This window comes from Lathyrus oleraceus, chromosome 7 (genome assembly GCF_024323335.1).
Source record: "Lathyrus oleraceus cultivar Zhongwan6 chromosome 7, CAAS_Psat_ZW6_1.0, whole genome shotgun sequence".
NCBI lineage: Eukaryota > Viridiplantae > Streptophyta > Magnoliopsida > Fabales > Fabaceae > Lathyrus > Lathyrus oleraceus.
Genome location: NC_066585.1, coordinates 314,474,102 through 314,496,980, shown reverse-complemented (window position 1 = coordinate 314,496,980; position 22,879 = coordinate 314,474,102). Strand labels below are relative to the sequence as shown.

Here is a 22,879-nt window from a genome sequence, read left to right as displayed (position 1 = left end):
TTATTTAATGAAGTTATCAAAATAAAACTAGTCTTAAAAATATAAGTTAATTATTTATACAATATAATAAATATATCATATTGAATTCGCTTATTTATGCTTTGAACATTAATGCCGCATTTATAATTCTTGTGATAGAATATTATGTAACCTTAAGTCATAGCTCAAGCAAAGAATAATACTCCTTGGGGAATTCCTTGGTTATTTTAGTTTAAGTTTGTTGCAAGAAATTCGAAATGATAAAAGTATATATAAAAAGGATTTTCCCATATATTGTCCATCGATCATTGAACATCATTTCATATTCTTCTTCAATCTTATAATATTTGTCTGATCAAATTCTACGCCAAAATCTTGGTATTATAGTTATAAGTATAACACTACATTTCCAATTTTAGAGTTTCTATTTCTTGTCTTTTTTCAATATTTTCTGATAGAATTTTTTTAATGTTTTTAGATATTATGGCTTGGTGCGAATGGACTTTTCACATGAATAGATATTGAAGAAGTCTGTGATAATGATGCAGTTCAAGATTTGGCTGTGGAAATCAGAGGATTACCCTCTTAGTGACATATATTATACAATGTAAAACTCTAAATAATTAGATAATATAATAAGGATATAATTTCTTCCACTGTTTTTTGAATCTTTATTTACTTTTTGTATTGCCTTTTCATTTCTTTGATTAATTTTCTTTCTTAGTTTGTTGTAGTCAAGAAGTTGTATTTGTAAAATTTCTAATTCTTTGTGTCGAAGTCGAAATAGTGATTTTGTATTTGATGAGAGTTGAAATTAATTTGTGTAGAATAGAGTCTATTTGATAGAAAGTCAAATATAATCTGTCGAAACTTATAGTCGAAGCATCTAGTTGTCGAAGTAATCGACAGAGTCGAAATAGTTAATTTAGCTTTGTTGTAGTTGAGTTAGTTATTTTTAATTACTTGGAGTATAAGTAATTGTCGCATCCGCGAAAAAACAATCGGCGAGCTAAAAACAAAACACACACAGAGCCGCCACTGCGCGTTATTTATCCCAAGATAGGGAAAGGAAACGCTCAGAGAAACCTGGAAAGGAAATGGTCTTGCGACCAAAGAGAAAGGGTAAGGGAGTCGGTTACGCAAGGGGAAGGTATTAGCACCCCTCACGTCCGTCGTACTCGACGGGATCCACGTTCTAAAATAAGAATAGGTTGCTAAAACATCACACACACACACGGGGAACGCAGGTGGGGTTAAGAGAAGGGAGCTCGATAAGACATCGCATCTTATGCCTACATATCTTGTCTGGAACAAGAATCAGAGCCACTGTAGTTCGGCTTACGCACGCCAAACAACACAAAACACACAAACAGATGGCAAACCTGGAGCCCGACCGCCAATCACTGGGCTTACGTCGGCATCCGAACCAAAACACACTCAAAAGGGCAAACGTGGAGCCCGACAGCCAATTACTGGACTTACGTCGGCATCCGAACCAAAACACACAGTCAGATAACAAGTAAACACACGCAAAAAAAGAAAAAGGTTGCCCGGAGTGGTCTCGCACGACCACCTGCCTACATACCTCGTCTGGAACAAGGATCAGGGCGATGTAGTTCCCCTGAAAGGGACTGCATTACTAGCCAGAAACCAGGGAGACACAACACTAGGGAGACTACGACTCGAGCCTAGATGTTGTCATGCACAGTCATCCCTAAGTTCAGTTTTCTATCCTACTTGCATAAGCAAACTACTCCTATCCAGGAAAGAAGCAAGCACACAAGCATACAGAATATAAGCATACATCAAATGAGAACAAGCATCTCAAACAAGCATGTCAATCAGATATCCACATAGCACGCACTATAGCCAAACAAGGGGGCTCAATCAATAGGTTTGACTGCCGAAGCGAGTCGTCTGTACGGGCTGGGTTTGCTCTTAACCTTGCCATTACGAGGCTAAGGTGAAGCAGATGAAAGGATGAAGTGAGGATCAGACCTCACAGCTCTTATCCCTAACCAGGGAGAGCTTCTGACAAATGAGCATGGGTCCAGAATGGGGAACCCTTCTATACTCAGAGACTCTGACACAATGTGCACTGCACAAGATCTTGGGCTTGTGATCTCAATGCTACAACCATGTAATGGGAGCAAGGAGAAGACTCAACTGAATAGTGGGGGATAGATTGCATATCCCTACCTTCCACCAATTGCCTTGATTAAGGACTTTACCTGCTTAGGCACAATATTAAACAATCACAAACATTGCCTCTTAAGGAGGACTTCAGACAGTTTGCCCGGTCAAATAACAGACCGGGTCTCCAGACTACATGAAGTTAGGAAGTTATACCTCAATGCAAGTTGCTTAAGCAAAGCAAAGCAAAAGTTCACAAGGAACTGAGCAACTAAAAGTACCTGGAAACAGTCAAACACAGTTAGTACTCAGACAGACAAAAATAAACAGCAAGTATTAATCAGTCAGACTATACAAACTAATGCACAACAAAGGCAAGCTATGAGCTCAAGCCCAAACTTCACAACCTACAAAACAAAGTTATGTTAGTGTACAAACATCAAACAACATCAATTGAATTGACTTGGTTCATTCTCCATAAACATTGCACCTTTTCATCCTGAAAAATCAATCAAATGTTAGAAACTAGACCACTAGGCCAAGCCTAGGGTCCAAAGGTGACAAAAATGTCTAAACAGCAAGGTATCTCTAACCAAAGTCAAATTAATGTCAAACAAAAGCCAACACAATTAGTCCCATGTCCATATCATTCATTATATTCATTCCATGCACAAAACAATTCAAACTAGTTCAAATGAAGCACCAAACATCCAAACAGAACTATTGCATTCAATTCCATATCAAAACAGTTCCAAAAATCCCCAAATAAATTACACCTAAACAGGACCTAATCAAGGTCTAGCATGTCAAATTTTAGCTTAATTGGACAAAGGGAACCATGTCAATGAAAATCAACAAAAACAGACACAATTATATGCTCCAAATCACAACATCAACACATGCAGCCACTTCAAAAATTCATAAATCCATGAAGACAATAAAGAAATGGATGAGACCAAAACAGGGATGTCACATCATGTGTCTACAACTATCATACCAAATTTCATAAGCATTCAACACCATATGAGCATTTCACAAGGATATTTCAAACACATGTCACACAAGCTTGCACATTTGACCAACAGAGATGAAAAATAGCAATCAAATTGAAAATGCCACATAAAATTCCACAAAAATTCACATAGCATCTTAACATGTTAATGAACATCCATGCAAAATTTCATATCATTCTAACAAGCCTAAGTCATTCAAATAAATCCAGCAAGTTGACATAATGAGGTGTGACACAAGTTGTCACACCTAAGTTCCAAAATTCATAACTCAATCCACAGGAATCAAAAATTTATGAAATTTACATGTAAATAAGCATCAACCAGTCCACAATCATCACAAAAATTTTCAGACATTTATTTGTAAGCATGAGCATTTCACATTGGATTTGGTAGAATGTATCAAAAAAATAGCACATGTGAAACAAACCTAAGTCAAACATAATTCACACCGTGCACAACTTCCATCAATAGGTCAAATAAATTCTACAGTCAACAAGGAAGTCAACACAAAAATTCTCACATTTTTCTGATTTTTCTATGATTTTTTATGAATTTTTTAACATGTTTATGAATTTTTTAGAATTTTTTAGAATTAATATAATTAATTAAATGTTCCAATGGCACAATGGTAATTAGTTACAGGCGGGGGCGGTAAACGTGTTATTCAAAAATTCAAACGCAATTTTGGATCAAACACTCAACTATTTCCAGAAACTCGTCTTCTTCAACCCAGGCACACGAAGAACACATGAACTATGAACTAACACCAAAATGAACAAGTTAATACTCGTTGGACTCGTCTAAGCACAAGGATCACAAATATCAACCTAATTTTGTCCAATTATTCCTTAATCTCTCAGATCGATCATGTTAGGGTTTGGTTACAAAACTTCCAATCCAGATTTCTTAGCCTACAGTGCATCATTTCACAAACCAAGCACATCACCATAACCTACGTTCTATGCTCTACAAAACGCACCTAAGCACTTGAAGAATCGTGACACTCGAAAAAATCACATACCTGGAATGGCAGTGGTGTTCTAGCTGTTCTTTGCGTGCTTCAACCTCAAACAGATGCAGTGGAAGGTCCAGGCAATTGGATGATGTGATTAGGTTCCATTGACTTCACTTCTATTGCTCGAAAACTCGATCTTCCATTGATGATGCTTGTATGGACAATTGAGAATCAGTGCTTCTCTCCTTCCAATCTTCACAAACAGATGGAGAGGATGATGATTGAAGATTGATGCAAAAGGAATTTCGAAGATTGATCAAGAGTTGATGAAGATTTTTGGATTTGAAGGTTTTGTGTTCTTGAAGGAATTTGAGAGAATGAAGAGTTTTTGGATCTGGTTTTGGGATGTGTGAGTTTCTGTTATGATTTGGAAGTGATTAGGAATTTATATGACACCTTAATCCAAGCTTAATCACACTCATTAGCCAAATTGAATTGATTAAGTGAAATGGCTAATTTTCAAGTAAGGGCAAAATGGTACTTTCCAAAGCCAGCTCATTGCCACCTCATGGACAGCTCATACACTCTCTAAATGACTGTCATGAGCTATTGCAACTTGTTCCACTCTCATGGGATGTGTATTTTAGAAAATCACATGTGAATGGTTATGTGTCCATTTTTGCAATTTCATCTCAATGGCCAATTTTCAAACCATAAGCCTTTACCATGTAATGATGATTCCAACAAGTTTCAAATACCATTTGTGAGGTGTAGCAAAAATCCCCACTCAAAAATTCCAATTATTTCACAAGTTGGACAATTTTGCCCCTGGTCCATTTTAACTGTCCAGTTGAAATTTGACTTTTTGCATTGACCACTTTTGGAAAAATCCAATTATGCACCATGAAAGTACATGTCAAATGGAGTTTGTGCATATAAAGAACTTCCAATTTGAACAAACCATGTGGAAATTATGGCCTCCTGATTATGGGTCATTTCTGAAATTCACTGAGCCATAATTTTCCAACCATACATGGGATTGTCAAGTTCTTGGACTTTTTGGAAAGGTGAGAACAAGATCTACAACTTTCATGTTGAACAATTTTTCATTTGAAGCTTCCTTGGACACGTGGCTCTGAGGTCAAAAACTTTCCATTTTTGGAAACTTCCATTACAAGTCACTTTCTATTTTTGGCAGTTTTTGTCCTGACTTGATTTTCTTCATTTTTAAGCTTTGAGATGTCAAATAACACTTGTTCCAACATGAATGAAGTGTATCCAACTCATTTCCACCTCCAAATCCATCAAATCATGTACAGCTGACCACAGTTGACTTTTTCATCTGACAGATGAATCAGGCAATGCATAGATCAATCTGAGCCCCAATCTCCAACTGAAATGGCTCAAGGGTGACACCCTAGCCTCAATTAGCTCAATATAATCAAAGAATGAACCCCATATCCATCATAGACCCCATCTCCTGATCCATCCCTGATTGGCCCAATGCAACTGATTAGGGTTGACCAGTGGTCAAAACCCTAATCTCAAGAAATCCTGCTTCAACACTTGATGATAACCAACCATGATGATGATGATGTATCATTGCAATCAAGATGAAGACCACTATCCATTGAGAATCACAAAACCCTAATTCACAGTCCAATCCTCAGATGGCCAATGATCAGTCAGTAAACCCTAGGCTTGCACTTTTGACTTCTCCATCTTCTGATCAAGACTTGGGAGAATGGCTTGCACAATGTAATCACATGATATGCAATATGCAATGCCTAATGCCCTAAAAAATGATATGCAATAGATGTTAAGCTAGTCCCAAGAGAGGAGGGCAAATTTTGAGGTGTTACAGTAATCTCTTCTATAAATAGAGAATATTTCGTTTGTAATGTAACTAAGTGAAATATACAACTTTGTAATAGCTTTGTGTAGTTTCTGAAAACACAGTTGTGATTAACTACACATTATCAAACACTTAGAGTGTAGTTTGCACAATAATATACATTCTTCTTCTTCCTCTAGAATTTCTCTTTTTTCTCACTTTCAATTGCATTGTTTTATTCTTTCAATTATATGTGTAGTGTAGAATCATCTTACAATCAAGGAGTGGTTGTTTCACCTTAGTAAAGGGTGAAGAACAAGAGGCGTGATCATTCACAAAGATTGATTCTTGTTCATCAAGATTTACTCGGTTAACTTCAAAATTAGAGTTTTTCCAACATTTGAAATCTAGAGCACTGGTTGTGTGATCTTTAGGACACATTTATTCACGGTGAATCATACGAACGGACAATTTCCGACAAATCTTTCCATTTTGAATGGTAAGAATTACAAAAATTAATGTAAGAAGATGGAGATTGTTTTATGTTATCAGGATCTTTAGGATCTTGTGAAGAATGGTGTAACACTAATTGGAGAAAATGCCACGGTTGAACAAAAGGTTGCACACGAAGATTTGAAGAAGAAAGATCATAATGCTCTCTTTTAATCCATCAATGTGTTGATCTATACAACTTTGAGAAAGTTGGTGATGTAGATTCAGCAAAGGAAGCATGGGACAACTTGGAAAAATCATCTGGAAGCGTTGGGAAAGTGAAGGATGTGAGGTTACAAACTCACAAAAGAATGTATGAATTACTTTAGATGGAAGACAATGAAAGTGTGAATGATTTCTTTACTAGAGTAAAAAAATTGGTGAATCAAATCAAGACGCGTGGAGAAGTGTTGACATCAAAATCTGTAGTGTCAAAGATTTTATAGTCATTGGCTCCAAATTTCGATCATGTGGTAGTAGTCATTGAAGAATCGAAGGATTTGTTAAGTATGATAAAAGAAGAGCTTTAAGGGACTCTTGAATCTCACGAGCAAAGAATGGCTGAAAGAATTGCAAACAAGTTGAAGACTGACATAGCTTTGCAAGCTTAGTCCCCTAAGAAAGACAAAGGAAGATGGAATGGTAACAAGGGAAGAGGAAGTTACAACAATTCATTTGGTAGAGGAAACCATCAAGAGGGTAGTTCATTGAATCAGAGATAGTCTTCTAACCAAAGAAATCACAGAGGAGGTGGTGCAGGTAGAGGAAGAAGTGATGAAAGAAAACCTGATAAAAGTCATATTCAGTGCTACAATTGTCAAAGGCATGGCCATTATGTAAGTCAATGTCGATGAGGCAAGAAAGATCAAGAAAGTGATACAAAGCTTGCAGGAGATGAAGTGATGCTAATAGTCACAACAAAATAAGAAGAAGAAAGATTCAAAGATCAATGGTATATCGACTCAGGTTGTCCGTCGCACATGACTGGAAGAAAAAATCGGTTTATCAACATCAACCCCTCGTCGAAGAACAAGGTAAAATTTGCAAACGACAATACCCTAGATGCTGAAGGTATTAGTGATGTTCTGATCACGAGAAAGGATGTCAGTAATTTCCAATGTGTTGTACATACCTGGCATGAAGAGTAATCTGCTAGGTACAGGTCAGAGATTGAGAGGAATTACAATGTATTGATCAAAGATAGAGTGATGAGAGTGATCGACTCAAGAAATAAGTTAATCTTGAAGACACCTATGTCTTAGAATATAACTTTCAGGATTGAACTTGGTGTGATGGAACACAGGTGCTTGGCGACTGCGGCTAGCATAAATGAATGGTTATGGCATTATAGACTTGGTCAATTGAATTTTGATGACATTAGTAATTTGAAAAAGGAAAACATGGTTTCAAGCCTACCGGAAATCCATATTCCAGAAGAAGTATGTAAAGAATGTGTTCAAGCAAAGCAATACAAGAATAGCTTCAGTAAGGTTGTAAGAAGCAAGTCCAAATCCACTCTAGAAATAATCTACTTAGACGTGTGTGGTCCTCTCCAGGTAGATTCACTTGGAGGTAACAAGTACTTTGTTACATTTATTGATGATTACAACAAAAAGTTGTGGACGTACTTAATCAAGAAGAAAATTGATATGATTGATGTTTTCACCAAGTTCAAAGCAATGGTCGAAAGACAAAGTGGTCACAAGATTAAGGTTTTAAGGATAGGTGAAGGTGGAGAATAAGTGTTGAAATATTTCGACACACTATGTACAAAAGAAAGAATTGTACATGAGGGGTGCCACCATATACTCCTCAACAAAATGGTAATGCTGAAAGAAAGAACATAAGCATTATGAATATGGTGAGAAATATGTTGAAAGGAAAACATCTCCCAGATGAGTTACGAGGTTAGGCTGTGTCGACTGCAACATACATATTGAACAGATGTTTGAAAAAGAGGCTTGAAGGTATCACACCAGAAGAATGTTGGTCTAATGTTAAACCTAGATTAAGCCACTTGAAAGTGTTTGGATCCATAACACATAGACATGTGTCAGATCAGTTGAGAAGCAAGTTGGGTGATAAGTTAAGTCAAATTATCCTGGTGGGATATCATTCGACAAGTGGATACAAATTGTTCGATTCAGTGAATAAGAAAGATGTGATCAACAAGGATGTGATTGTAGATGAGCTTACGGAGTGGTATTAGACTTAGAACATCAAGAAGGGTTCAATGAGAATCTTGTGTGATGAACCACCTAGTGAGGTTTGTAGAGAAGTTCGATAAGCTGGTAGAGAAGTTCGACAAGAAGATGTCGAAGGTCAAGCTAGTGCAAGCAGACCTTAGAGAATAAGAAACATGCATGCAAGGCTACATGAATGTTTAACCACATTAGATAATATGGTTGATGATGAAGGTGAGTTAGTAAATTATGCCTTATATGTAGATATTGATTCAGTCAATGCAACTGAAGCATTGAAAGACTCAAGGTGGATGAAAGTAATGGTGGATGAGATAAAATCTAAAGAAGACAACAATACTTGGTCACTAGTCGAATTTACAAAAGGGAAGAAGGAAATTCATGTGAAGTGCGTATACGAAGTCAAGATGAATCCAAAATGTGAAATAGTTCGACACAAAGCAAGACTCGTAGCAAAAGGGTTTCTTCAAAAAGAAGGAATCAACTATGATGAAGTCTTTGCACCAATAGGTAGAATCAAAACAATCATGTTGGTTGTTAGTCTACCCAATATGCACAATTGGCCGATATGTCAGATGGACGTGAAATGTGCATTCCTGAATGGCCCTCTAGACGAAGAGGTGTATGTGACACAACCGGTTGGGTTTGTGAAACAGGACCAAGAAAGGAAAGTATACAGGCTGCATAAAGCCCATTATGGATTGAAACAAGCTTCATGAGCTTGGAATAAGTAAATAGACAGCTTTCTAAGAGAGAAACAATTTGAGAAGTGTTCGATAGAGCATGATGTGTATGTCAGGAGAAGCGGAAGTGAGCTGCTTATACTATGTCGATGAACAATTGATAACAGGTAGTTGCAAGAAGGATATTGAAGACTTCAAACATGACTTAAGTAAGGAGTTTGAAATGTCAGACTTGAGAAATCTCTCATACTTCCTTTGTATCGAATTCTACAAGAATAGTAGAGGCTTGATGATGCATCAAAAAAGATATGCAAGAGAAATACCAAGAGATTTGAGATGCAAGATTGCAACCCAACTTCGACTCCAACTGAGCCTAGATTACGACATACAAAAGATTTGGATGGAGATGATGTTGATCCAACGCAGTACGTAAAACTCATTTAATCACTTGAATACCTCTGTCACACAAGTCCAGATTTAGTTTATTGTGTAGGCATAGTCAGCAGATTCAGCAGAAGCCAAACATATCACGTCTTGCAGCCACCAAAAGGATACTAAGGTATCTCAAAGGAACACTCGACTATGGTATTTTGTTTCCTTCAGTCAATGAAGGAAAATAATGCAAATGTGTGGGCTACAATGACTCTAATTGATGTGGTGATGTTGAAGATAGAAAATTGACAGCAAGATATGTGTTCATCTTAGAGGGTACGCCAGTCACATGGAGTTCAAGAAACAAATTTGTGGTAGCTTTATCATCATGTGAGGCAGAATACATAGCAAATTCATTATTTGCATGCCAAGAAACATGGATGATGAATCTAGTCAAAGAAATTACGGGGAAGATCATGGAGCAATGACCATGAAGATCGACAACATATCGTCTATCAACCAAGTGAAGAATCTGATAGAACACGGAAGAAGCAAACACATCGAAATGAGGTTCCATTATCTGAGGGAGCAGGTATCAAATGGAAAGATGATCTTGGAGCATTGTAGATCAGAGAATCAGATTACATATATAATGACGAAGGTTGTGCAAGTCAAATTGTTCAAGAGATTAAGAACAATGATGAATGTAGATATCTTAGACACAATAAATTAGGTGATGTGTTAAATTTGTAATTTTTTTTGTCGAAGTTAAAATAATGTATTTGTATACGACGAGAGTCAAAATTAGTTTGTTTCGAACATAGTATGTATTTTCTATATTTGACAGAAAGTCAAATATAGTCTGTCGAAGCTTATAGTCAAAGCATATAGTTGTCAAAGTAGTCGACATAGTCGAAATAGTTGATCAAAATGAAGATGCAGACCTTGATAAAGAGTATGTTGTAGAAGAATTTAAATTTCGATTAAGTTGAAGATGAAAATGAAAACACTTATTTTTTTGAACTTGAAAAACTTATGAAACTCTTGTTTTTCGATAATATTTTGGATGTTACTTTTTATGATTCGGTTGATAATATATGTAATTTGATACAAGTTTATGGATATTACACTTTATTATGATTATTTATTATATTTTTCTTTATAGTTAAGTTAAAATTTTTAATATTATATAGTTCGGTCTGAGAGGTCATAAGTTTGGCCAAGCATTATTCCCATAAAAAATCGAACTCGATATTTCTCGAATTTTCATTTTTTAGGAGGAGCTCGTTTACCACTCAAATCCAAGTGGTTGGTTATAGTTTTGTTTTTTTAAGTGTACCATTATATGTTTTAAAAAATATTATCATTATATTGTATAATTATGTCTATTATTGATCACATAGTATTAAGTTTGTAATGAATTTTTAAAATATTTATTTTATTAATTTGTGAATATATAAGTATTTGACTTATCTATAAAATTTAGTTTTATATTATTAATTTATTTAATAAACGGTTTAACCGTAAATTTAATCGGTTGAATCAAATAAATCTTAGATCGAAAATTTTGCCGGTTTGATCTCCAATTCAATTTTTAAATCGTTGATTAAAATTGTAAAAAAAAAACGAATTTTAATAGTCCATCACATTGTTGTTGTGATTCTTATTACCATTGGTTTTTGTTTTATTCAAATTCATGCTCATGTGAGACTACTTTTAAGTATTTGATATTGCATAGTAATTTCAAAAAATTCTTATCACTCAGATGTGACATGTATGCCTTCCTTATTAAAAGTTTGAACTCTTCTCATTTATCATGTAGGTCTCCTATCATATAGAATCAATGTGACATGTATGTCTTCTTTATTAAAAATTTGAACTCTTCTAATCTACGATGTATGTCTCCTATCATATCATATGCTAATAAACTACTTGTGTTCTTTAAATCTTATATTATCTATGTTGGTTATTAGTGTTGTTACTCTTATGTTTAATTTTGTCTAAATAATAAAGTTTTTTTTAAATATGGTTACTATATTTATTTTTATTACAATTTCAAAAAATATAAAAAAAAATTAGAAATTCAGTTTACCCTATAATTTTTAATCATTACCATATTTATTATTTTATTATTTTTATTTAAAATAAAAAAAAAGAAAAAAATATTTATCCTTAACTAAAAAAACAAAAAACAAAAAACAAAAAACAAAAAAATAATTTTTATTCATTTTCATTCTTCAAAGACACCACCTTTTTACTTTCATCAACAATCCAAACCACCATTTGCATAAATAATACCTTCACCACCTCAGCTAAACTGCGTCTTATTTTTTTTTATTTGGTTAAACTGGACTCAAAAGCCCAATGCTTGAGAAAACCTTAATTGCACCCTCTTTCCAGGTTTAGTTTTTTTTCTTTTTCTTTTTATTTATTTTTGTTTTTTTTTTATTTATACTTTAAAATATGGATTTAATTGAAATACGCTGACCGTGTAAAAGGATTTTAAACCGTCAGCTAATCCTACACGTTGGATATTGAAATAAGTTTGACTTTTATTTTAAAAATTTATAAAATAATACAAACGGGTGATGGTGATGAATCGACAATGTAATTTTTTTTACACTGACAGTATATAATAATTAATTCCTTAAAATATTTATTATTTTTTAATTCATTTTAGATTTTATTTAGCTAATTGGTAAATGGGTTTGTGTCCTTTTGGGCCCTTCACTCCCTTAAAATATTTATTATTATTTTTATTTAATTATTCTTTTATATCAAAAACTTGCATTTTATGAATTAAGTCTATTAGTCTTTTATTGGTTAATTAGATGTGATTTGTTTTCAATTAATAAACCCTTCTTAGAAAGTGACTAAATTGATTATCCTAAAATAGTTTTTCTACTAAATTAATAATAATAATAATAATAATAATAATAATAATAATAATAATAATAATAATAATAATAATAAAATATATTAGTGGGAGATTAAAGTTGAATTAAAAATAGAGTAGTCGGACGTACATCATTTTGTTTTTGAGGGTTTGGATGCAAGGCGTATGTCTTATCCGTTATAATCTCCATTTTTTTTTCGCGAGTACATTTTGATTGCTCTAAGTTTCGCTGTTTTTAAAATAAAAAAATTTAAGAGCAAAGAATAAAAGTTGTTCGATGGATGCACATTCACTTTAATCGTCGAGTTTGCGAGACGCGATTGCACAATTTGATTGTTTCAATTCTCATTTTTTATAGATCAACTAAAATATGATTAAAAAGAGAATAACTTGATGCACATTCTTTGATCCTCGAGTAAGCAATATAAGTTCATATGATTTATTCTAGTTCGGTTGCTCGTCTTCCTCCTAAAAACAACGACAACTAACATATTTTTATTTTCCACCATAGTAGCTGCAAATTATTTTTATTTTCAAAGAATGAGCCTTTTCCCGCCTCTATGCGATCAACTTTTTTATTTAAAACCAACCAACATATCGCACCGGGAGATAAGTAGGAGTAACATTCGCATTCTGTCAAACACCCTAATAAAAATCATATCTTTCATGTAAATATGTCGTAATAATTAGGAGAAATCAATTACATTAATAGGGTTTTAATATTAATTCATTAGTTTTAATTATTTTTTAGGAAATTAGAACTAATTAAATTTGATTAGAAATAGAATTTAATTAGAAATTTGCATGATTAAAAATTTAATTCAACAGTCATGATCTGTAAATTGACCATTTTACCCTTTAGGGGTTATGTTTGTCATTTTAGCCATACGTACGTGTTCCTTTAGGTTTAGATCTTGACATCAATTTTTAATCAAGCATTGACTAACTATATCATGATCCCTTAGGTTAGCTTGGTTATTTCTAATCATTAGATTAAGTTTTAACCTAGTTTTCAAACTAATCCAAACCCTCTAATTCAAATTGATCAAAAACAATTTTGATCAATTAAATCCTTTGATATTGTATAATCCCATTGTCTAATTTGAGTGACCAAAAGACCCTTGGTCACATGATAAGACTTTTCCTATAAGCTGTGGAGCTCGAGGCCTCGAGTTAGATTCTCAATCAAGGCATCCTCAGTCATACCAAGCAGTGGATAATACAAAGTAAATCAAAGGTGGCATATTCAAGAGCTTGCCAAATAAAAGTTAGAATTGTGTGGCATGAGCCTTAAGTAATAGAGAAGGAATGGAACTGGAGAATTTCTAACCCCATTCTTAATATCTTTGGGTATGAGACGAATGACCCAGTCACTCATCATATTCTCCACAATTCATAGACTTTAGCACAACTCAAATCATATGATTGACAAGTCTCTCTTTACAAAGCATTAGTGCAACAAGCAAAAGACTACACTAACAACTCATCAATTATAATTCAAAGTGTGTGGCACGAGCCTTAAGTAATAGAGAAGGGATGAGACTGAAGCTTTCCTACACTCATTTTGAATATCTTTGGGTACGGGATGTGTAACAATCCAATTTTAGTAATTATTTATTATATTATTATTATATTTTATTTTATTTATTTAGAGTGTTAATTAATTAATTGGTTGTTAGGTAGTATAATAATTGATTATATTAATTAATTTGGTGTGTTAATTAATTATTTAGTTGATATGAGATATAATGAATAATTGAATTAATTAACTTGGTGTGCATAATGAGTTGGTTTAATTTATTTGAATTAAATAGAGATATTATAATATTAGGTCTTATTGGGCCTAATAATTAAATTAGAGGTATCATTCTTTAAGCCCAAATAGAATACTAGTATATAAGAGGTGAGGGGAGTGAGGAGTAGGATTATTTTGATCATTTGACGGCAATAGAGAAAGAGAAGAGGAAAAGTAAGGAGAAGAGGGGAAGAACAAGAGAGAAGCTAGGGTTTCCAGAAAATTGAAGAGGTAAGGGGGAGAATCCTTATTATTATGGGTTAGTATGATTGGGTCAATGGGTAGAAGTATGTTTAGGTTAAAATCCCTAATTCTGTATGGTTGTTTGAAATTGTTAGGTTTTGATGAGTATTCTTGATTTGTGGCGATTTGATTGTGTTAAAACTGCAAATTAACGTTATATACTTAGAGTATTGTATGAGTTATAATTTTCTGAACGTTTGGCTTTTTACGGAATCGAAATCGGAGGTCCGAAAGTCCTCCAACGATGAAAAACGCAGAAAATTCTGCATTCTGTTTTATGTTAACCGGTTACCCTCTGAGCGTTAACCGGTTACTTGCTTAAAAATATGCGCAGGAAATTGATTCTATTTTATGTTAACCGGTTACCCTCTGAGCGTTAACCGATTACTTGCTTAAAAATCGGCGCAGGAAATTGATTCTGTTTTATGTTAACCGGTTACCCTCCGAGCGTTAATCGGTTACCACTGTTGAAAAATGAAAATTTGAGATTTTAAAAGTTGTATTCATTTGAAGTGCAATCTAAGTGTGCGTAGTTGATAATTAGCCTATATTTGTGAATGATATATTGTTATGAATGTGTATATGTACCATTGGTGGATAATTCATAGAGTTGAATTATGGTGATATGTGGAATGTTAAGATGGTAGAGATGATCTTAATTGCATATGTGTTGGTATTGTACATTCATTCATGGCATGGTGGAAGCGGTGAAACTGTGGGTTCACATGGTGATAGACGTTGATCCTTAAATGGAAATAGGCGTAGCAGACATTGATCCTTAATTGGAAATAAACGTAATGGCTTGGATTCTAGATATTGAATTGGAAAGCGATGAAACTGTGGGTTCACATGGTATTAGACGTTGATCCTTGAATGGAAATAGGCGTAGTAGACGTTGATCCTTAATTGGAATATAGACGTAGTGGCTTTGATCTTGTCCGGATCGGAAGCGTGGCTTGGATTCTAGATATTGAATCGGAAAGTGGTGAAACGTTGGGTTCACATTGCGGTACCACATACATAGAGTCACATGTCTTGCATTGAGTCACATTAGAGTTATGTGATAATTGAATGTTTGCATTGACGTGATTGTGAGGTGTGTATGAGATATAGTAATTGAATTGGGTGATGTTTGGATACATAATTTGGCAAAATATGTGATTATGTGATAATTGTAGTTATGTGTATAATTGGGAATATTGTATTGGATTGTAATATTATACTCCCTGAGTTTTTATGTGTGCTTGAAACATGTGAATAACGCATATTCTTGAATATTCATGATAAGTGAAATGTGTTATTTTAAACGACCAGGTGTATTGTATATTGATGATGAATGATGTTTGGTTTTTGAAAGCTTTTAGTTTTGAAAACGTCGATGTGACACCCTTTTGTTTATATGCGTGCTTATTTATTCTGATTATATGTTAAGTATTTTGGGTAGAAAAAGGGGTGTTACATTAGTGGTATCAGAGCATGGTCGACCAGTTGGTCAATAGTCGTTAATGTTTTCCAATCCCGTTGTATTTGATTTGTGTATCTGACACGATCGATACTGTTTGTCTGGTTGTTCGGGCTGTTTAGGACGATGATTGCAGGCAGGAATGACGATGCAATTGCTGAGGCGCTGAGGATGTTGGCTGACTCCATTGGTCAGATCCCTCAAGCGAATGCTGGTAACCGAAATGGAGATGATGATGAGTTCCGTGCTTTGGAGAGATTCCAGAGGAACAAAACTCCTGTCTTTGAGGGTGAGCATGAACCTGATCAAGCTCAAGCTTGGCTGAAGGCAATTGAGAAGATCTTCAGAGTCATGAACTGTACTGATGCTCAGAAAGTGCAGTTTGGTACTCATATGCTTGAGAAGGAAGCTGAAGATTGGTGGAGTAACACTCTTCAGAGGTTTGAAGGAGACATCATTGAGGTTACTTGGGCTCTTTTCCGTGATGTCTTCTTGGAGAACTATTTCCTAGAAGATTGTCGTGGGAAGAAAGAGGTGGAGTTCCTTGAATTGAAGCAAGGAAATGGTACTGTTGCGGAATATGCTGCTAGATTTCAGGAGCTTATCAAGTATTGTCCTCATTACAATACTGCTAATGCCAAGAGATCTAAATGCTTGAAGTTCGTGAATGGCTTGAGACATGATATCAAGAAGGCCATTGGTTACCAACAAATTACTCGTTTTGCGGAGTTGGTTAATAAGAGTCGGATTTATGATGAGGATAGTAGGGAAAGTGCTTCTTTCTACAAGAGTTTGAAGGGGAAAAACCAGGATCGTGGGAAACCGTATGATGACAAGAGGAGACAATCTGGTTTTGGCAAGAGGCCAAGTGGGGGAGGATCTTCTACTCCACTTAAGTGTTTCAAATGTGGCGTTGAAGGTCATCGTGCTGTTGATTGTAGTAAGGATTCTGTGACGTGTTTCAAGTGTGGCAAGAGTGGTCACAGAGCAAACCAGTGTGGAGTTGGTTCGAGTGTGACTTGTTACAATTGCGGTGAGAAAGGTCACATTAGTACCAAATGTGATAAGCCGAAGGAGGAACAAGCGAAGGGAAAAGTGTTTGCATTGTCTGGTGCGGAGGCCACTACCGATGATAGGCTAATCCAAGGTACGTGCTTTATTAATGGTACACCTTTGACTGCCATTATTGATACCGGTGCAACACATTCTTTCATTTCTTTAGATTGTGCTAAGCGATTGAATCTTATATTATTTGATATGCGTAGAAGTATGGTTATTGATACACCTGCTATGGGTTTTGTTTCTACTTCCTATGTGTGTCTGAATTGTCCGTTGAGTATCTTTGGTAGGGATTTTGGGATTGATTTAGTTTGTCTTCCTTTAGAGCAACTTGATGTGATTTTGGGTATGAATTGGTTAGAATTTAATCGGGTGTATATCAATTGTTTCGAGAAGACGGTTATTTTTCCTGAGGTTGGTGCTAAGGAAGATTGGTTTGTGTCTGCTAAGCAAGTGGATGAATCGGTGCAAGGTGGTGCCGAGTTGTTTATGTTGTTGGCAACTTTGGATATTCGTGAGAAGAGGACGATTGAAGAATTGCCAATAGTTTGTGAATTTGCGGAGGTATTTCCGGAAGATATAAGGGATTTACCGCCGGAACGTGAGGTTGAGTTTTCGATTTATTTAGTTCCTGGAACTAGTCCTGTATCGATGGCTCCCTATAGAATGTCTGCTTCTGAGTTGAAAGAGTTGAAGAATCAACTTGAAGACTTGCTCGAGAAGAGGTTTATTCGTCCTAGTGTGTCGCCGTGGGGTGCACCTGTTCTGTTGGTCAAGAAGAAAGAAGGTTCTATGAGATTATGTGTTGACTATAGACAATTGAATAAAGTGACGATTAAGAACAAGTATCCACTTCTGAGGATTGACGATCTGATGGATCAGCTGGTTGGAGCTTGTTTGTTTAGCAAAATTGATTTGAGGTCTGGGTATCATCAGATTCGTGTAAAGGCTGAGGATATTCAAAAGACTACTTTTCGGACAAGGTATGGTCACTACGAGTACTCCGTGGTGCCTTTTGGTGTGACTAATGCACCTGGTGTATTTATGGAGTATATGAGTAGAATTTTTCATGATTATCTGGATAAGTTTGTTGTTGTGTTCATCAATGATATATTGATTTACTCTAAGAGCGAAGAGGATCATGCCGAGCATTTGAAGGTTGCGTTATCGGTGTTGAAAGAGAGGAAGTTGTTTGCTAAACTCTCTAAATGTGAGTTTTGGTTGGGTGAAGTAAGTTTTCTTGGACATGTGATTTAGAGTGGTGGTATTGTTGGTGTAAGCCCTAGAGGCCAATACTTTTTGGTACTTGTATCGAATTATTTATTAATAATAAAAGGCATTTTCTTTATTATGGTTGATTAATAAAGTCCCTGGAATAGATAGTCCGTTTAATGTATTAAGTGTGACTTAATCATGAGAACACATTAAACATAAGGACACTATTCTTAAAGTATCCGTAGTCGAGCTTTAGTGTGAAGTGGGATAACATTAAAGCATTAAGACTATTATGTTTGTAGACTGATGATCACATCTCATGGATCATAGATAAAGAGTTATCAAGTCTTAAACATAGGTATGAATATTAGGAGTAATATTTATACCGGATTGGCCCGCTATGAGAATACTATATAGAAAGTTATGCAAAGTGTCATAAGTTATTCTCATGGTGATAATAGTGTATTCCACTCTTCGACCTGAAACCACAATGGATCCTAGATGTAGAGTCGAGTGCTTTATTGCTGATCCAACGTTGTCCGTAACTGGATAACCATAAAGACAGTTGATGGGTACTCCACAAGGCATGCTGAGGGACATGAGTGACCTAGATGGAATTTGCCCATCCTGCATAACAGGATAAATGTCTATGGGCCCAATATTGAACTGGACAAGGATGACACGGTCTATGCCTTGTGTTCAATATAGACATAAGGGCAAAGGGGTAATTATACACATAAGTATTATCACAGAAGGAATTGTCAGATCACATGACATTTTCGTGTCTTGGGTAGCAGTGATGTGTTGCTAGATACCGCTCACTGTTTATTATGTTAAATGCGTGATTTAATATAATTGCCAACGTCACGAAAACCTACAGGGTCACACACAAAGGACAAATTGATGAGAGATAGAGTAACTAAGGAATACCGTAAGGTACGGTGCCCTTAAGTGAATTATAGAACATCATAAGGTACGGTGTACTTGAGTAGAATACGAAATATGGTAAGGTACCATGGGCTTAAGTGATTTTGGGCATATTATAAGATATGAGCCAAAATACACTTAAGTGGGCTTTTAGCTTGAAGCCCACACAAGTGGTTCTATAAATAGAACCCTTGTGCAGAAGCATTAATGGCGGTTGCATTAGTTTCATTTTCTCTCTCTCTCTCTCTCTCTCTCTCTCTCTCTCTCTCACTCACTCAAAGCCTTCATTCGTACCAGCTAGCACTGAGATTGAAGGAATCCGTTCGTGTGGACTGAGTAGAGACGTTGTCATCGTTCAACGTTTGTGATCGCTTTGTGGATCTGCATCAAAGGTTTTGATCGTCACAAGAGATCTGCACCAAAGGTTTCAACCATCACAAGAGGTAAATATTCTATCATTGATCATGACCATTCGTAAGGATCTCTAAAGGAGAAATTTTAATTTCCACTGCGTTTTGGACCGCAATTCTCCTTCAGTGGAAACCCCAGCTAACTCTGCGTAGTATGATCGGTCGCCGAAATTTAATTTGGTTTTAATTAATTAAAGGAATTAAAAATTAATAATAATAATAATAATAATGTGTTTGTTATTACTGCCTTGTGGTGATCAGTTATGGCCTTAGTTGTCCTTTATTTTGTTTTGGGTTTTTAAATACGACGTGCGTGTCGTGCCTCTCCTTTTGATCTCTTAATGTAACTTCTTTTCTCATCTCAAACCCTCGTATGTAAAACGAGTTTCTTCTGGAATGTAATGTTATGAAGAAAGAGAAGAAGACAACGTTATGAAGAAAGAGAAGATTTCAATATCAAAGGAGGACAACCTTGAAGATCAAAGGAGGACAACCTTGAGGATCTTGCTTGGAGAAGCTTAGAGAAGAATTCAATATTAAAGGAGGACAACCTTGAAGATCTTGCTTGGAGAATCTTAGATCGTTATTAGGTTAACTTAGGTTCTCTCATTGGCTTGGGAGAACAATTGCGCTAGGGGCCATAACTGTTTCATTATGTATGTTGATGCATGTGTATGTATGTTGATGCATGTGAATATATGTTGATGCATGTGAGAGACGATTTATATGATAAATAAGCCGGTGAGATCAGAACAATTGCAATTCCCTCAAACTAAAATATTAAGTTTATGCTTTCCAAGTCTTATCACTCATCAAGACTAGTATCAGATAATGTAGGTTTCGCCTACGCGAGGTGCATGTTCTATATTAGTAAGGTGCGATGGGATAATTGTAATATCCAACTACTAAGACAGGTCAAACTTAACTAAAAAAATTATGAGAATATTATATATGTTTGCTTTCCAAGTTTTAGCACTCATCAAGACTGGTATTGAATAATGTAGGTTTCGCCTACGCGAGGTGCATGTTTTGTATTAGTTAAGGTGCGATGGGATAATTGTAATATCCAACTGCTAAAACGATGAGTCAAACTTAATTATAATTTTCTTATATATGTTTAGAAGCAAGAGTTGGGAATGATCCATATGATGGATTGGAATAAAGAGTTATTCACCCAACTGAAATTTTCGAGAGTTGTATGAGATACAATTGGAAGGAGTTCCTACCTAAATAACCTAGTTTTGTGTAATCCGCCTACGCGGACTTAGAACGAAGTGAAATATGGATCTCGACCCACTAGAAAATCTTCCAAAGGGATTTTCCGAATCAAATGATGAGGGTCATTTGTTTTGAGTAAAATAGTGGGAGCATATTTAATTAAAGGCCTAATTAAATATGTCAATGATACTTATATTTTCATTAATCCTTATGTAGATTACCATGACAGCAAACACCTCTAACAACATTTTACGATCAATCCTTGATAAGGAAAAATTGTCTGGGACAAATTTTCTGGATTGGCACCGAAACCTGAGGGTTGTCCTCAAACATAATAGAAAGTTGTATGTCTTGGAGACACCTGTTCCTGAAGAGGAACCTCCTAGTTCTGCACCTAAGGCAGAAAGAGATGCTTATAAGAGGCATGTCGATGATGCCAATGAAACTGCTTGTCTCATGCTAGATGTCATGAACTCAGAGTTGCAAAAGCAACATGAGAACATGACAGCGTTCGATATAATCGAACACATGAAGATGCTCTATCAAGAGCAAGCAAGGCATGAAAGGCTTGAAGTTTCAAAAGCCTTTTTTTAAGGCAGGTTAGCTGAGGGAGCCCTTGTAGGTCCCCGTGTGCTCAAGATGATTGGGTATGTGGAAAACCTTGAAAGGTTGGGTTTTCCCCTCGGAAAGGAACTTGCGACTGATTTGATCTTGCAATCGTTGCCAGATAGATTCAGTCAATTTGTCCTAAATTTCAATATGAATGATTTGGACAAATCTCTTCCTAAACTGCTAGCCATGTTAAGAACTGCTGAGCAGAATCTGAAGACAAAGGGGAAGTCCATTCTGATGATCGGAAATGGAAAGAGACAGAACAAAAGGCCCACCAAGCAGGGTGATAAAGGGAAAGGCAAGGAAGTTGCCAAACCCAGACCCACTGTTGCTGCTTTGAAGCCTAGTGGAGGCATAGCAAAGGCAGACACCTGCTTCCATTGCGGTAAGACCGGACACTGGAAGAGAAACTGCCCAAAGTACTTGGAAGATGACAAAATCTCCATTCACAGGAAAAGGTGAAAGAGCTGATGATCTTTTGGCCCTCATACATACTGATGTATGTGGACCACTGAACATACCAGCCAAAGGAGGTTTTCAGTACTTCATTTACCGATGATTTCAGTAAATACGGTCATGTGTATCTAATGAAACTCAAATCGGAGTCCTTTGAAAAGTTCAAGGAATTCAAGAATGAAGTACAAAACCAACTGGGTAAGAATATTAAAACTCTTCGATCAGATCAAGGTGGTGAATATTTAAGCCTAGAGTTTGATGACCATCTGAAAGAGTGTGGGATTCTATCCCAACTCACTCCTCCTGGAACACCCCAATGGAATGGTGTATCTGAGAGAAGAAATCGAACCCTGTTGGACATGGTCCGATCCATGATGAGTCACGCCGATCTTCCAAACTCCTTTTGGGGACATGCATTATTGACAACAGCTTACACACTTAACCGTGTTCCATCCAAAAAGGTTGATAAGACACCATATGAGATATGGAGTGGTAAGAGACCACATATGTCTTACATGAAGATTTGGGGTTGCGAAGTTTATGTGAAACGACAAATTTCAACTAAGCTTGAGCCCAAATCTGACAAATGCTTATTTGTGGGGTATCCTAAAGAAACAAGAGGGTATTACTTCTACAATCCTTCTGAGGGCAAAGTGTTTGTCGCTCGAACTGGAGTTTTCCTAGAAAAGGATTTTATTTCCAAAGGAGCCAGTGGGAGGAAAGTAGAGCTTGAAGAAATTCAAGAATCACAAAGCATTGATACACCTATGGAGGAATTAGAGCAGGAAACACAAGTAGTTGTGTAAGAGCAATTTGCTCAAGTAGAACAAGACCAGCGTAGGTCAGGCAGGATACGTCACCTACCTGAGATATATGGATCAAGGTGATGTATTACTCATGGATCAAGATGAGCCTGTGACCTAC

The 22,879-nt window shown here is 35.8% G+C and overlaps 1 long non-coding RNA gene across 1 annotated transcript; it reads left to right on the top strand.

Annotated features, from left to right (window-relative positions):
• Positions 1-265: 265 nt before the first annotated feature.
• LOC127106390 (uncharacterized) lies at positions 266-635 on the top strand. Its single transcript, XR_007795376.1, has 2 exons — positions 266-372; positions 458-635. It is a non-coding gene; the product is annotated as an uncharacterized LOC127106390 (long non-coding RNA).
• Positions 636-22,879: the final 22,244 nt, after the last annotated feature.